Raw genomic sequence first — 15,403 nt, forward strand, 5'->3', positions numbered from 1 at the left:
TCACACTAACTGCTGAATAAACTGTTTAGACATTGAAAAGTCTCTCTATGAAATATAATGACTGTATTTTTGTGAGCAAAACGGCAGCCCATCTCATGCCAACTATCCCAGCCCAGCTCTACTCTTGACACATTGCACCCTTCTGGCACCGTAACAAAGGTGGAATGTGCAGGAGAGTGTATATGATGCACAGTGTGTTTGACAGATGCATGATGCATTGTTAGTCACTGCAGTGACTGTCAAGACTGTACCAGGCTAGCTGAATGCAGCTAACAACCTGTGCTTTTCAGACAAACCCTTTGAATGGATTACAGGTAATAATACTCATCCTGCTGATGGTTTTATATGTACAAAAGAAATAACCCATCATCAGTCTTTTCACGGTATGGAATACACTACAAGCTCCACAAAGCAGAGCACCAGACGTATTTTTCCTCACAGTATCAAACACCTCCGTGTCCTTCTGTCAGACTATCCACCAGTTTGCATGGAAGTGGAGCTGCGGCGCTCTGGATCGGTTTGTTTAGCACACACTCAGTCCCAAACACTGGAGTGAGGTTGAGGATGAGGACGGAGGGCAAGAAGTGACTCTACAGTGTGTGTTCATGGTAGATTGACACCTGCAAAATTTAAAAAAAAAATTGACAATGACTGTAGTTTAGTCCAGCTCCACCCAACCGACTGTCACAGTGTATTTGACAGCTCTACCCATGATGCATTGCACCTATCTGGCACCAGTTATTTCTCATGTATACTCACTGTCAACAGGTCCCCTGAGGGGGAAAAGAACAAAGCCTGCTACTCCACAACGAACACCCAAAAGACCCAAAGTTAATGGCTTCCATTTGGGCACCTCACATACATTGATATCAGTGCATGTGAGCCCACAGAGCTCCCCATCTTTGCCTGTTAATGCTGATGGTGATGATGTTGATACTGATCATGACATTTTCATATTTGAGACTGCGAGTACCCCCGAGCCAAAAAAGCCTTTGATTGTACTAAATTGAAGACAGAGCAAGAGCAAAGTGACATCAGCATGCTGTTGGAGCGCAGCGAAGATGCTGCTCTGGATGCCAAAGGGCCGGCGCATGTGGGAAGCAGTCCCTGCCCAGCACCGCCTACAACGATGGCCACCACCAATCAGACACAAGTACCCAGAGTGAGTTAGTTACTGCAGTGACTGTCAAGACTGTGCTCAACTTGCTATTTACTGGGCTCGCTATGGCCGCTTCACTGGCTGTGATTGGCTGTAATACCCTATTTCACTTTTCATTTGTTCAAAACATTTGCACAAACTTTTCCAGATAAACTTCTGTCTTTTGTATTATTTTTATGTCAAGACATAAGGATGCAACCCCCACCGAGAAAGGAGCTGAAACAGACAGTCATGCAGAGCGGATGAGCAGAATACACATCAAGCACCAGACAGAATGTGACCTCCTGGAAGACCTGAGAACTTTCAGCCAAAAGAGGGCAGCTATAGAGAAGGACTACACCCAGGCCCTCCAGAAGTTGGCGAATCATCTAACCCTTCGCTGTGAGGAAGGTCCAACAGCCAGATGTTTCATTCCAGCTGTGATTAGATATGCTATGCAAGCAGATAGAAAAATACAAATTATAGGCCAGAGGACTGCACAAACACTGCCATTAGCAACAATGTCCTGCAAACTAACTATGGGGAAAAAAAGAATGAACTGTCATGAACAGCTCCAGGAACTACACCAGGAACTACACGGTGCCAGACCCCCCCGGCCTGTTCAATGGCCACGTCTGGCCCATGTATCTGAAACATAAGAACCATTCACCCAATAAGTACTGTAAGATGGTGAACTATGCCTGGGCAGGACAAAGCCAGCGGGAAGAGACTCATGCAAAGAGGAGAGAGCAGTGAACTTTATGTTTGTCAACCACAAGGTACTTAATAATGTGTCACCCTTTACTTTCTCAAACTCTGAGTTTGAACCAGGGATTTTGAACAAACCAAAAATCAAACACCAGCACAGGGATGAAAACAATACACTCCTGCAAAGAGAAGAGAGGAGTGACAGCGAATAAGAAGCTCATTGCTTTGATCATGAGAGCAAACAGCATGTGTTTGTCCCTGGAGCTCCAAACCTCCTCCTGCCTCACTACAACAGAGCTGATAACTCTACTGCCAGACCATTTACCTGCCTGGGCAGGGCGAAGCCAGCGGGAAGAGACTCAGTCCATCAGTCAGAGTCTCCTTTCCCTGTGAGTAAGGTCCAACAGCCAGATGTTTCATTCCACCTCTGATTAGATATGCTGTGCAAGCAGATAGAAAAATGCAAATATAGGCCAGAGGACTGTGATGCCTTTAGATGTCCGGGGCTGCACGCGTGCCACACTGAGTGGACCATCGTGTGTCTACCCTTCACCGAGAGCTAACCTAATTAGCCGCCTTGCTTCTTCAGAGTATGTGGTTACTGGTTGTGTAGTTTTTCAGGTAACATGTTACTTTTGTAAAGGCTTCAACGTCACAGACATCCAACTGCCTTTGATTAAAAAAAATGAAAAACATAAATAAAGCCCTGCAGCGTCCCTTTTTGTGCCACTGTATTATTCCAGAGGGTTTGTTTTTTTACAATGAACCAGTACATTTTCAAACAACATCAGAATGATGTAAAATGACATAATCCAACCCTACATCAAACAAAATCATGTAATCTTGCAATCAGTAACCCGCTGAACCCCACTCGAGATAGGGGTTGGGGATTGAAATTATTTCCCATGAGTGAGGAATTAACAGCTAATTTACTCAATCTGAGAAGAGCATCACCGGTGCTGATTTTTCCCAGACTGAGGTTGTGAATGTTTGTAATTACTTGCAAATAAAGTCATTTCTAATGAAGTTACAATGAATTAAACACAGTCCTGGAAATGAATAAAACTGTTTAAACACATTAGAAGCAGTGTTCAAACATTGTAAGTGGAAAAAAGTTTGACTTTGTCCTGAAATACCAGGTTAAATATACAGACCATATTTGACCTCTGACCCAGCTCTGAACGCTGCCTGAAATTGACCACACCAACTCTTTGATTAATAGGAGAATGTAAGCTTTAAAATGAGGGATTACTCCAGTTAATCAGATCATGCTTGCCTGAAACACTGAAGGATCTGAGAAGTGCATCACCGGTGCTGATGATTCCCAGACTGAGTGAGGAGCCGCACTCTCGGCTGTCTGTGTGGTTGATGGTCTCGCTGTAACATTGGCACTGGGGAGTGGTGGAGGGATGCCAGTCACTGCCATGTGACGACGCTGCAGCTCCTCAGTCAGACTTTGAATTTAAAAAAAAATAAAAACACAATTTAGACAGTTACATGCAATACAATTTAAAAATTTCACAAAAAACACAAGAAACAAAAAACAAAGAAACAACAAACAGCAGCAGGAGAAACGTAAGTCAAAGAAGAAAAGTCAGCAGCAAACAACCCTTCTTCTTTCGTCACCCTGAAAGGCTGTAGTCTGATGGATAATTTCCTCAGGAGAATGTCAGCGGAGTGACAAGTAACTTTATCTATAGTCTCAGGAGAAGGTACATACAGGTACCTGTACATAAGCTCGAGCCATGATGCACTGCACCTATCTGGCACCATAACAAAGGTGGAATGTGCAGGAGGGTTAGAGTTAGTCACAGCGGTGACTATGAACTATAGCCATTTTAATTAAAATGATGTGAAAGGGTTTTGCACCAATTAGCTAGATATTTTCTGAGCACATGCACCGAGATGAAATCAGTATATCGAAAACTATTTGCCGCGTTTGCATAAACTGTACTCTGTAACTGTAACATCATGTCATTTACATCAGATGGGTGTCGTGAGAACGAAGTGGACTGGAAGATATCTCGGTCTTCGAGGCTGAAAAGAGACTTGAGAAAATGAGAGAGGCAAGATAGAATGGAAAGTTGGTTGGAGGGGAGTGTGTCATGGCCTAGTAATAACAAAAAATCAAAGAAAAGCCCGACTAAGCAGACACAAGTGGATCAAACACAGGAAAGAGAGTGGAAAGTGATGATTGAATTCAATCAGGATGGTGGGCACTACCATCCGATAAAACTTACAAAAGCAATTGAGAAAGAAATGGGGAAAATCAAGTACGCCAAGTTTATGAATAACAAACTTCAAACTTCAAACTTTATTTATATGGCACTTTTCATACTTAAAAAGCAACACAAAGTGCCTCACAGAAGCTAAAAACAACAAAGAAGAAAACCCAGCCCTCCCACCCCCATAACTACATACAGAAACACACACACAGACACGCACGCACACACACCCATACGGACAAGATAAGGAATAAGCCACCTTTGGGGGCCATCCACACTGAGAGGGCCCCCGGCCCATGACCACCCCGACCCAGGCAGACAGGAGGCCCCTGCACCAAGGCGCAGAGGCCTCGAGCCATCCCCTCAGCAGCGCCCCCATCAGTAGACCAGGAGCAGTTCTTAGTGAGGAGGGCTCCCATGAGTAAACACTGGAGCATGTAAAGATTAAAAAGAGTTGGACCTAAAAATTGACCTCTGGGGAACTCCACACTTGATCTCATGGGTTCCTGAGGAACATGTATCCCAACTTACAAAGAAGTGTCGGTCAGTGAGGTATGAGACGAACCAGTTAAAAGCAGTACCTGAGAGGCAGACAAGGTGCCTCAGCCTGTCTAATAAAATGCGATGGTCTACTGTATCGAAGGCGGTGGTTAGATCCAGCAGTACCAAGACTGTGAGCTTGTGGTTATCTAAGTTGCACCTGATATCATTTAAAATCTTTTAAAGGGCTGTCTCGGTACTGTGGTTCATCCTAAAACCAGACTGGTGCCTTTCTAAAATGTTGTTTTTTGTTTAAAAAGTCATTTACTTGGTTAAAAACAAGTTTTTCTAAAATTTTACTTTAAAAAAGGTAAGTTGGATACAGGTCGGTAGTTATTAAGAATGTTGGGGTCTAAACTGCTCTTCTTCTTCAGAAGGGGTCTCACCACCGCCGATTTAAAGGAGGTGGGGAAGACACCCATCTGAAGAGAGCAATTCACCATGTATAACAGTCCTCAGGTAGAACCTGCCATCCAGATGTGTTGGTAAAAGACTGGATCTGATGTTATCAATTTTGTACCTGAAGCGGTCTGCAAAGTCTTCGCACAGGGTATTTGTTATTGTCTTATGAGATCTGTTAAAATTACTGTTTGTTAAAAGATCAATGGTGGAGAAGAGAAATTTGGGATTATTTTTGTGGTCAGAGATTAGTTTTTTGAAGTGAGAGATTCTTGCCTGTTTAATAGTGCTATTGTAAGTTTTGAGGTGTTGACGTAAAACTTCATAGTGGACTGTCAGTTTTGATTTTCTCCATTTCCTCTCAGCACTCCTGCAGTTTCTTTTCAGTTGCTTAATTTCCTCACTTCTCCACGGAGGGATTGCTTTTTTCTTAACTGTTTTTGTTGAAAGAGGAGCCACTGAGTCCAGCGTTGACTTCAGATTGCTGTTAAAATTGTCAACGATATAATCACAGGGTGCTGGTTAAATCTCTGCAGGAGTGCTCTGTAAAATCTGGATAAAATTTGCAGCCACTTCAGGAGTTAGGTAGTGTTTCCTCACAGAGCCAAAGCACCCCAGATGAAAAAGATCAAGTCTGCTGACCAGAAACAGGAGTTCAACAAGCGTTCCTCCAAGATGCTCCAACCAAGCTCCACACTTGATCCATTCAACTTTCTGCATGGCACCATAAGAAAGGTAGAATGTGCAGGAGGATTAGAGTTACTCACTGCACTGACTGTCAACTGTGATGTTACTCGAGGGTGCTGTTGACCTTAAACCTTGTTTTTCACTTATCTGTCAAATACTCTGTGCATGTGATGCACATTTCAACAAAACCATCATAGTACAGTTATTTACGTTTCGTATTGAGTTGGACGAGAAGACAGATGACGCTCTTATGTCTGTAAGTATGTTGACTTGGTTTGGCATTTGTCTCACACACACACACACACACACACTTTGTGACTGTTTAGATTGAGCAGGATAAATTTGCACTGCTGTATTTATTTGATAGTAAGTGTGACGTATGCAAGAGAAAACAGGCCATCTTCAATAGATTATACTGAAACACACTGCTTACCTCAAGACTTGAAACAAAATCTACCCATGATGCATTGCACCTTTCTGGCACCATGACAAAGATGGAATGTGCAGGAAGTTTAGAGTTAGTCACTGCAGTGACTGTCAGCAATGTGTTAGGCTGTGCACTATGATAGTCAGTTGACAGTTACTGCACAGCCAGAAACAGGAACTCAACAAGCATTCCTCAAAGATGCTTCAACCAAGCTCAACCTTTGATACATATCAGTGACTATATAGAGACTGTATATAAGCCAACTCTCAAATCAATAGTGAGATTGATTACTGCATGAGTCAAGGACGCTCTTATCAGGATGTCCAGAAAGCACTGATGTTTGCACAGAACAATATCGAAATGGCCAAGAATATCCTGCGCGAGTTTGTCTCTGTTCCCTCCACCGCGCATGTTCTTACATGAGCGTGTTACCTCAATGTCATCACTACTCATCCTGTCTCTATGGCACCTCTGCATATCCCCAAGAGGCTCCTCTTTCCTATGATGAGAGCTGCAACACATGAAGACACTCAGCTGTGCATACGATGCACAACCTAGCCCAGTCTCCTCCCATGATGCATTGCACCTTTCTGGCACCATAAGAAAGGTGGAATGTGCAGGAGGGTTAGACTGTGCTTATGATGCACAACACAACCAAGTTCTACATTTGATGCATTTCACCTTTCTACATAGCACCAAAGGTGGAATGTGCATGTGAGTTGAAATTAGTCACTGCAATAACTGTAAACCACCCAACCCATGATGCATTGCACCTTTCTGGCGCACTGTGCATATGATGCACCACCTCCCAGTAGTTTTAACAACAGTATTTCGCTGCAGGACGCTGAGTGGTACTGGGGAGACATTTTCAGAGAAGAGGTGAACGAGAAGCTGATAGACATGGCTGACGGTACGTTCCTGCCTGGTTACTGCCACGAGTTGCTGGCCCAGCCCGGTCTCCAAACACCAGCAGGATCAGGTGGTGAAGGAGGACAGTGTCGAAGCTGTGGGCAAGAAGCTCCACGAGTATCACCTGCAGTACCAGCGAGGCTGTCACTGTATGGAGAACTGACATCTGAAGGCTTGTTAGCTGTAAGACACAAAAAAATGAAAAAAACAATATTAGATTTCTTCAGCTGAATCAAATTCAACTACAAGGTCACTCAATGACTGCAGACCACCACCAAGTTCAATCATTGATTTGAACACATTTCCAAAACTTACAGAAAGCCTGCGGGGAACTCCAGGTGGCCATGGCTGCTCGGCTTTCAGTGTCTGGACTGTCAATTTCTGCAAAAATAGAACACTTTCCTTGGTATGTAGTTTTTAAGTGTAATGACATCAAACTTTTTGAAACGAAAACAATCAAGACCATCTTACAGAATGACTTGTGTTTGTAAAAGCCCAATAATCTTCATTAAACTTGTGAAGATCAAAAGTGTAAAAATGAAAAAAATGAGTTGGGTTTTACCTCTTTCTTTGCTTCCTGAGATTGATGAGCTACAGCCTTCTGAGGAGCAACCTAAAATAACAGTTGAGTCACTTGAATCATCTGTGTCACGTCACACACGGCGCTTCTTTGTATGAGCCCCATCTGGACTGGTCTTTTGAGGGGACCTCACATTTTGCAGTCTTTTGTATGGCTGTGCATACACTGTGACACCTGTGACAGACCATTTAATTTAATTCCTTTGAACAGCTGAAACAATGCCAAGTATGAAATACCATGGCAACTAAGTGGATGCCTTTCAACACTTACCCATGAAGTCTTCTTGCTGCTTTTGTCCTGTAGCATGGGGTAGTACTGTACTATTCTCTTGGCCATAGCTGTGACCTCTGGTTTTGATGGGTATCTGTCTGATTCTTCATCACCTCTTGCCCTCAGGATTGCAGTCATACTGGTCATGGTGTTCCAGATGAGTCGGCATCTAAGGTACTTTGACATTTCAAAGTTGCCCTGCTCGTCTTTTTTGCCAACTCAAAGTATTGTTTTCGGACTTGTTCAAGTTCAGAGTCAGTGTGCAACACATATTCTGGGAAAGACAACTTGACAACCTTTTCTGGGGTCATGCACTTTGCAGGATACTCTTTCACAGGAGTGGTTGTCTGTGGCAAGGGTGACTCATTAAAAGAAGTAATACTGTCCTTTGAGTGAGAGTCTTCTCTGCCAGATTCCTGTAAAATCAAAAACCAACAAATAAAAAATACAACCAAATGGTAACGGAAACATTTCATTGTTAATTGTGTACATTAAGACTGAGGTTCCATTTGTTAGCCTCATTCAGAAACTGACCTCATCCAAATCATCATGACAGGCACGCCAGACTGCTTTTCTCCGAAAGAAGTTTTCTGGGCCTGGGAAAAGATCCCGCAGGTCTTCACGAGACAGGGTGCCCATCATTTCCTCACTGACGTTTGCAGCTGTGAACATTTTAGAATGAATGAAATGTTGAATTATTGTGCTGCATCCATGGTTTTACCCAAAAAGAAGCTTGTCCAGACATTTGTACAACAAAGAAAGAACATATTGTAATGGGCAGAAACATTTTCACATTAAGCATACAATACATTGCATTTCTACATCTATAATATCTTGAATTAGACATTCACAACTTTGCTTTTCGGTTTGATTTCAGTTACACACGTTAATATACATAAGCAATTATTTTACATGCACACATTTTATCTAAAACCACACACTGTGAAAAAATATTTAAGAACAACAAGTTTTTGATAATATCTGGTCGTTATTTGATCCAAAGCTCAATCTACGTTAACCTTAGCCTTCAAAGTCGATTTAGCAATGTCAGCTAGTTGGTCCATGCTCGTAACTTAGCTAATGATAGCAAGCTAGCTTTGAGCTCCCCTCGCCAGTTGGATCAGTCTGGCAGCAAAACATCACAATACATACTTAACACTTTTTTAAAAACACGTATAACGTTAAAAACTATATTCGACACAAAACTTGTGAAAATCGTATTAATGTACTTACAATTGTGCACGGCTTCAACCCCCTCGGTACTATGCGCACTTACTACGTTTCATTAACGGCCGACATGCAACGCGGTGGTAGTCTCAGGTTAATGATGTCATAATCCGTCGACGGAGTTGTAGTTCGTAGGTCGTCAGCGTTTAACGTAGAAAATTAAATTCAGGTTTAAAGATAGTGACAGTGGTTTTGCACAGTAAGGAATATCATGATAAACAAAATGTGTAACTGTCATAAATGTCTGTTGGCCTCCACATTTATTTCCGCGAAATTCAACAAACCTCCGGTCTGCCTACAAAAATACGTCATCACTGCGGCGCGGCGGTGCTGAGGTATTTAAACAAGAAATGAAACAAGCGGGCGATAAATGTGCTGCTGCTTATTTGTAAGACAACTTGGAGACCTGTACTACCACTCGAGACAGCTGGGTCCCTAAAGATAAGCTGAGCTTCGGTAAGTATTCCATTTAACTTTTGTGTACATACGTATAATGTTGTCGTCCTTTGAGGTGTACCACGAAGCCTGATGGTGATGATAAATTATTAATGCGATTTAAGCACGTGATGTTCATTGCTGACTGTAACTCATCCTTCAAAAAAAAAAAAAAAAAAATAGAAAAACTTGTCTTCCTTTTATCAATGCAGCTGTTTTCTGATATAAACTGGTGATTTTCCAATAAAATGCATTTACTTGAATCCAGTGAAGTTTATCTCTTAAATCAAGATTATGTATCTTCTACAAATGACACCTCAGCTTGAAAAATGTATGAAATGTTAAATGAAGCTTGTTTCTTGTAAAATACAACTCAAAACAAGATCATTTCAAGATTGTTTGACTTAACAAGATATTTAAGATGCATTGTCTTAAAACAAGTCCCTCCATCTTGCTGAAATGTTAGTTGTAAAGTGAATTCATCTTAAATCAAGTGGGATGAGACATTTTGACTAAAAATAAGACAAATAAACTTTGTAAGATTTTCACCATATTCACCATATTGTCCTTTTCATTCTACTCCAGCCAGGTGAGGACCCTGTGCTGTACCTGGAAAAGCGGCCTCTCTCCTCACCGGTGCTGATCTTTGATGGAACAGTCGACATTGTCGCTGTGGGAAACGTACCAGTGAGCACCCTCCCCCAGGAGGATGTCTGGGAAGGGTTGTTGGTGTTAATGGCATACTACTGCACTTTGCACTTGACATACCCAAAATGTTTTGCAACGCTCCTCTCTGTCATTCAAACCGAGGTAGTTGGTGATGTCATCCACGACCAAGATGCCACTAGCGCTTTAAGTGAGTCAGGTTGACCATTTTGTGATTTCTATTATTCGTTTTTAGTGGATCATCTTGTTTTGGCATTTACAGTGTGTGTGTGTGATTTCTGTGCCAAATTAATTTGGTCTTTGTTTGGGCCACAAAAAAATCTTAAAATGCTTTAATTCCGATTTTAAGATTGTGGAACAACCCTGACACAGTGTTGATGGTGTAGTTATTACTCCTGAGAGTTAAATAAACGTTGATGCTTATCATCCATGCAGTCCTGGCTGTGATTTCAGGAGAGTCAGTCAAGATGTATAATCTTAGAATAAGGTCGGGTTTTAAGTTTTTGGGTTTAGTTTTAATCACACTGCACTAGTACTGAGTAATCTTCACTTAAATTAGTAATGTTTTTCTTGTTTTTAAACCTTGATCTGCTAAAAATGAGAAAATAAAAAATGAAAACAAAAATTATTTGCTTATATTTAGTATTTTTCACTTATTATTAAGTTTGATTTCAAGTATTTTGACCTAAAAATCAGTATTTTCAGCTTATTTTAATCCTTTTACATACTCACCTGGGAAAACTTATTTCCAGATTTAAAAATCTTGTTTCAAGATTTCTTATCAAGTAAAATTTCCCTGCTCCATGGACGGGTAATTTCACTAGTTTCAAGTAATTTTCTTCTCAAATGTAGTGTTTATATCTTATATTTGGACTAACCTTTTCTGCAGTGCACTGGGTTTGAGGTTTGGAGACCACATTTGAAAGTGGGAGCTCTTGCTGTCACGACCGCAACTTCCACACTCCCCCACTCGAGACGTCAGCACCACTGACGGTGAGGACGGAGAGGCGCCAGGTTTTCTGCTGTCGCCTAACCGCTGTCAGGAAGTTCCTCTGAGCTCCAGAACTCAGGGCTGGTGATCTGTACCTGCCGTCAAACTGATCATCACTCGGATCACTCTTACTGAGTTATTATGTGGATTTGTTTGTGCAATGCCCGTGGAGGTATCAGTATTGTCTTTATTGTTGCTATGGAAACCAATGATCTCCCTCAAGCCCTGAGCTCAGTGGAATGTTGATGTCATCTCTGATAGATCAAAGCCACTTTGTGACGTTTCAAAGGAGTGGACCAGGGCTTTGGAACACAGGTCCTTATATGGATGAGGTTTCACTCCAGGTGTTGCTGGATTGACCTGAGAGCCCATCCAGGATTCACATGAGGATTTTGTTGAATTCAATTTGATTTTACTACTTTCCAAGTGTTTTCACGCAGATGTTTTGAGGTGTGGGAGATTTTTCAAGAGGCTTTGTGGGTTGGTAAGTGGTTGCAATGGTTTAAAAGAGATTTTACTGGAGGATTAGTGGTTTCACTGGGTTTGAGGTTTGGAGACCACATTTCAACTCAGTGGGAGCAATGTCCGTCCAGGTATTTTGCATGACACAGTGAGGACACCTGCCTCTCCATCTGTACACACTCATTTCCTATCAATGCATGTTGGTACCTCAGCATCTTTCCTGGTGTTGTTGTGCTTTCTTCTCTCATAGGTTCCCGTGGATCACAGCTGTGCATGTAATGTGGATGATGGACATGGTCCTCTCATGTTTATGTCCCAGTTTTATACTAGGCTGACAGTAAGTTGTTTTAGTGATTTATAAGGATTTAGTGGTTATTAAGTGTCTCACTCTTTTGGGTTGACAGGTAGATGTTTATCTATGTCTTTCAAAAGTTGTGTGAGGTACAGACACTCTTGGATGGTAGCGGCAAGTGCAATGTACTCTGACTCACACCTGGACAGCCTCGGTTGGCTGCTTTTTGGTTGTCCATGACACTAAAGTGCTGCCCTTGTATATGCTTACACAATAACCTGATGTACTTTGTCTATCATTGACATCAGCAGCCCAATTCGTGTCACTGTATGCTTGTGTATCCAGGTTCTCATCACTTTTCCTGTAGCACAACTCTTTGTTAATTGTGCCTTTGAGATACCTCCGTAGATGCTTAACCGTACCCCATTGCTGTGCAGTAGGTTCAGTAACGTACTGTGACAGTTTGCTTATACAACACAGCTCAAATCAGATCTGGTACAGACAGTCAAACAGATGAGGCTTCCTACTGTCTCTCTGTATCTTGTGTCATCATTCATCAGTGCTGCATCATCCGTGTAGTTCAGTTTTTGTTCACACGGTGTGGATCTAGGTTTACAATCCTGCATGTTGAACCTCTCCAGGAGTTTTTCAACATACTTTGTCTGTGACATTGTCACACAGTTGTCACTCTGGTTAAAATCAGTGCCAAGAAAATATCTGAGTTTGCCCAAATCCTTCATTTTGAACCTTACTGTAAGCATGTCTTTCACAAGCTGCAATGCATTTTCATCACTTGCTGCAATAATGAGGTCATCAATCCAAATAACCAGGATCACCTTATCATGTTCTGTTTCCCTTGTGTAAACACAGTGGTCAGCCTGGTTCTGTACAAACTTGTTTTGGGTTAGATAGTCATGCAAAACCTTGTTCCAATTCCTGCCCGATTGTTTTAGCCCATACAGTGACCTCTCTAGCTTACACCAACTTTTCATGTGTGAGATTTCAACTCGTACCCCTCTGGCTGTTCCATGTAAATCTCATATTCTATTGGTGCATTTAAGTAGGCTGTTTTTACATCCATTTGCTGCAAAATCAAATTTTCTTGTGCTGTTTTCTGCATCAGCACTCTGATACTAGTCAAGTCAGCTGTAGGAGAAAATGTCTCCTCATCATCTACACCCATCTTTTGACTGTATCCCTTAGCACCCTGCACTTCTGCACTTTCTTAGTGTCAGGAAAGTAGACAATGTATGCTGGACTGTTTTTGTCATACCCGATGAAAACAACCTTTTCACACATTGGATCTAGTTTTCTTTTGTCTTGTTTTTAAGCAAAACACTCAAACCCAAACCTCTGCGTTCGAGGCAGGTTCGGCCGTCTGCCTGTCAGTGCTTGGATTGGTGTCTGCTTTGTGCGTTTATTAAAACATCTGTTCCTCTCCACAGCAGCAGTCTGGACTGCATAAGTCCACAGTTGTTTTGGCAGATTACTGTCAATCAACATGCACCGTGCCATATCAAGAAGTGTGCGCCAATTGCGCTCAGCAGTGCCATTCTGGTGAGGAGAGTAAGGTGCTGATGTCTCATGTCTAATCCCATGTTTAATGAGTAGAGCCTGGTAACCTTTTCCTGTGTATTCAGAACCATTGTCAGATCTGAAACACTTGATCTTGCCGTATGGAGCTGTGTCAGCTACAAACTTCTCTGTAGCTTTTTAAGAAATACACAAACACTGTACTGGAAAAGACATCAGTGAATGAAAGTGCATATCTGTGACCATCTCTGGACTCTGGGTGGATCGGTCCGGCCACATCTGTGCGTACTAGCTCTGGAGGTGTTTTAGCTCTCGTATCAGGGTCTCTGTTTTTGGTTTGGAAAAATTTCCCAGAGTGCACACTTCACAATGTGGAGGTTTTTTTGTTGGATCTTTAATTTTCATGCCATCAACAACACTTTGTAACCTCTGAATGTCATCATAGTTGCAGTGCCCCAGAATCTCATGCCATGTCACACATCCTTCCCTTTCTTGAAGATCACGGTGGCTCTGCTGGCAGTGGCTGCTTTCACCGAGAAAATAGGATGGGATGTACAGAGCTGCCTCAGCGTGGTGTTCAGATGTCTGCCTCTGCTGTCAATCAGACAGACCTCGGCATCGCCGCGGCGCTCTGCCACCCCCTTGCACCTCGTGCCATCAGCCAGCTCCACGCAGTGTGTCTCAGCCTGGAACTCCTCATCAAACCTCAACCATCAAACCTGAACTTGGCGAGATCTGTGATGATATGCAATGTTGCCCCGCAGTCGACCCCCCCGAGACATTGCATGCGTCGTCTTGGTCTCTGCGCTGTTTCCTTCTGCAGGTGGTGTCCCGGTGTGCGGTGCTCCTGCTGTGACTGCACCACAACTTGCGCTGGCAGGCTCTGGCCAGGTGTCCCTTCAGGCCGCATTTGAAGGTCCGCTGCTGCCCTCTCTGCTCCTCGGTCACCTGCGCTGGCAGGTCTCCCTCTCTGCTGATGCATGCGCGCCTTCATCACGTTGTCATCTGTTGCTGCAGCCCGCATCTTCTCTGTGTCCTTGTAGCTGCGTAGCTTTGTTTTAAACTCGGCAAAAGATACGTTCTCAGCACGCTGTGTATTATGAACCGCAAATGGTTTGAAGGACTCAGGCAGCCCCTTCAGAACCATAACGTCACTTAACGTTTCTCCAACATTTCTCAAAGCTGTGATTGTGATCTCAGCACGGATCACATATTCAGTCACACTTTCACTGACTGACTTTTGAAGTGATGTCAGTTCTGTATAAAGGTTGATTATGCGTGGCTTTCCTTTACCTTGTTAATAGTCCCTTAAAATCTTCAGAGCTTCTCGGCTGTCATCTGCTACTTTTGTCATCAAAGCCTCGGCATTCTTGGCTGCATCCACTAGCAGCTCCTCTGCGTCTTCTGTGTCGGTGTCATTTAAAACAATGTTTTTCAGGCCCTGCAGACGATGGCGGCCCAAAAACTTCTGGTAACACTTTCTATGAAGGTCTAGTTTATAATGCATTAGGAGCACATGCATAAGCCGTTATAATGCATTTATAATGCTTCATACATGTCATTATAATGGTGTATAATCATGTATAAGAACTTCTACCAAGGTTTATAAAGTATTACAAGTGTGGACATAATGTATTATAATTAAGTACTTATAATGTTTTATACCTGCATACTCAAGTGACAAGTGTTTGAATAAAGAATCTGAAGTCCTGGGTCACATAACACATTATAACCATCCTTACTCTAGCCATTAGTAAAGACACACATAGAACCTCTCAACATAGAAAAGATACTAAATGCTCGGTTACAGAAAGGGCGTAATGCCTTATAAATATCAATAATATGCTATAGGATGACTTTAAGAGCTTTTAGTAAAGTGACAACACTGTATAAAGCTATTAGCAATTGTATGAC

At 42.4% G+C, this 15,403-nt stretch overlaps 1 protein-coding gene and 1 long non-coding RNA gene across 2 annotated transcripts in view; both read right to left on the minus strand.

The window, feature by feature from the left end:
- Positions 1–4,192, minus strand: part of LOC143316079 (uncharacterized) — a 317,818-nt gene extending 313,626 nt beyond the window's left edge. The window contains exon 1 of the mRNA XM_076723794.1: positions 11–4,192. The gene's annotated coding sequence lies outside the window, so the exon portion shown is untranslated. The remainder of the gene's footprint in view (positions 1–10) is intronic.
- Positions 4,193–4,291: 99 nt separating this feature from the next.
- On the minus strand, positions 4,292–9,184 carry LOC143316090 (uncharacterized). The gene is made up of 6 exons (XR_013076242.1): positions 9,117–9,184; positions 8,418–8,545; positions 7,884–8,299; positions 7,596–7,787; positions 7,349–7,414; positions 4,292–7,214 (listed from the first exon to the last, which is right to left on the minus strand). It is a non-coding gene; the product is annotated as an uncharacterized LOC143316090 (long non-coding RNA).
- Between the last annotated feature and the right edge of the window lie 6,219 nt (positions 9,185–15,403).

This window comes from Chaetodon auriga, chromosome 23, assembly GCF_051107435.1.
Source record: "Chaetodon auriga isolate fChaAug3 chromosome 23, fChaAug3.hap1, whole genome shotgun sequence".
In the NCBI taxonomy this organism is placed as follows: Eukaryota; Metazoa; Chordata; class Actinopteri; order Chaetodontiformes; family Chaetodontidae; genus Chaetodon; species Chaetodon auriga.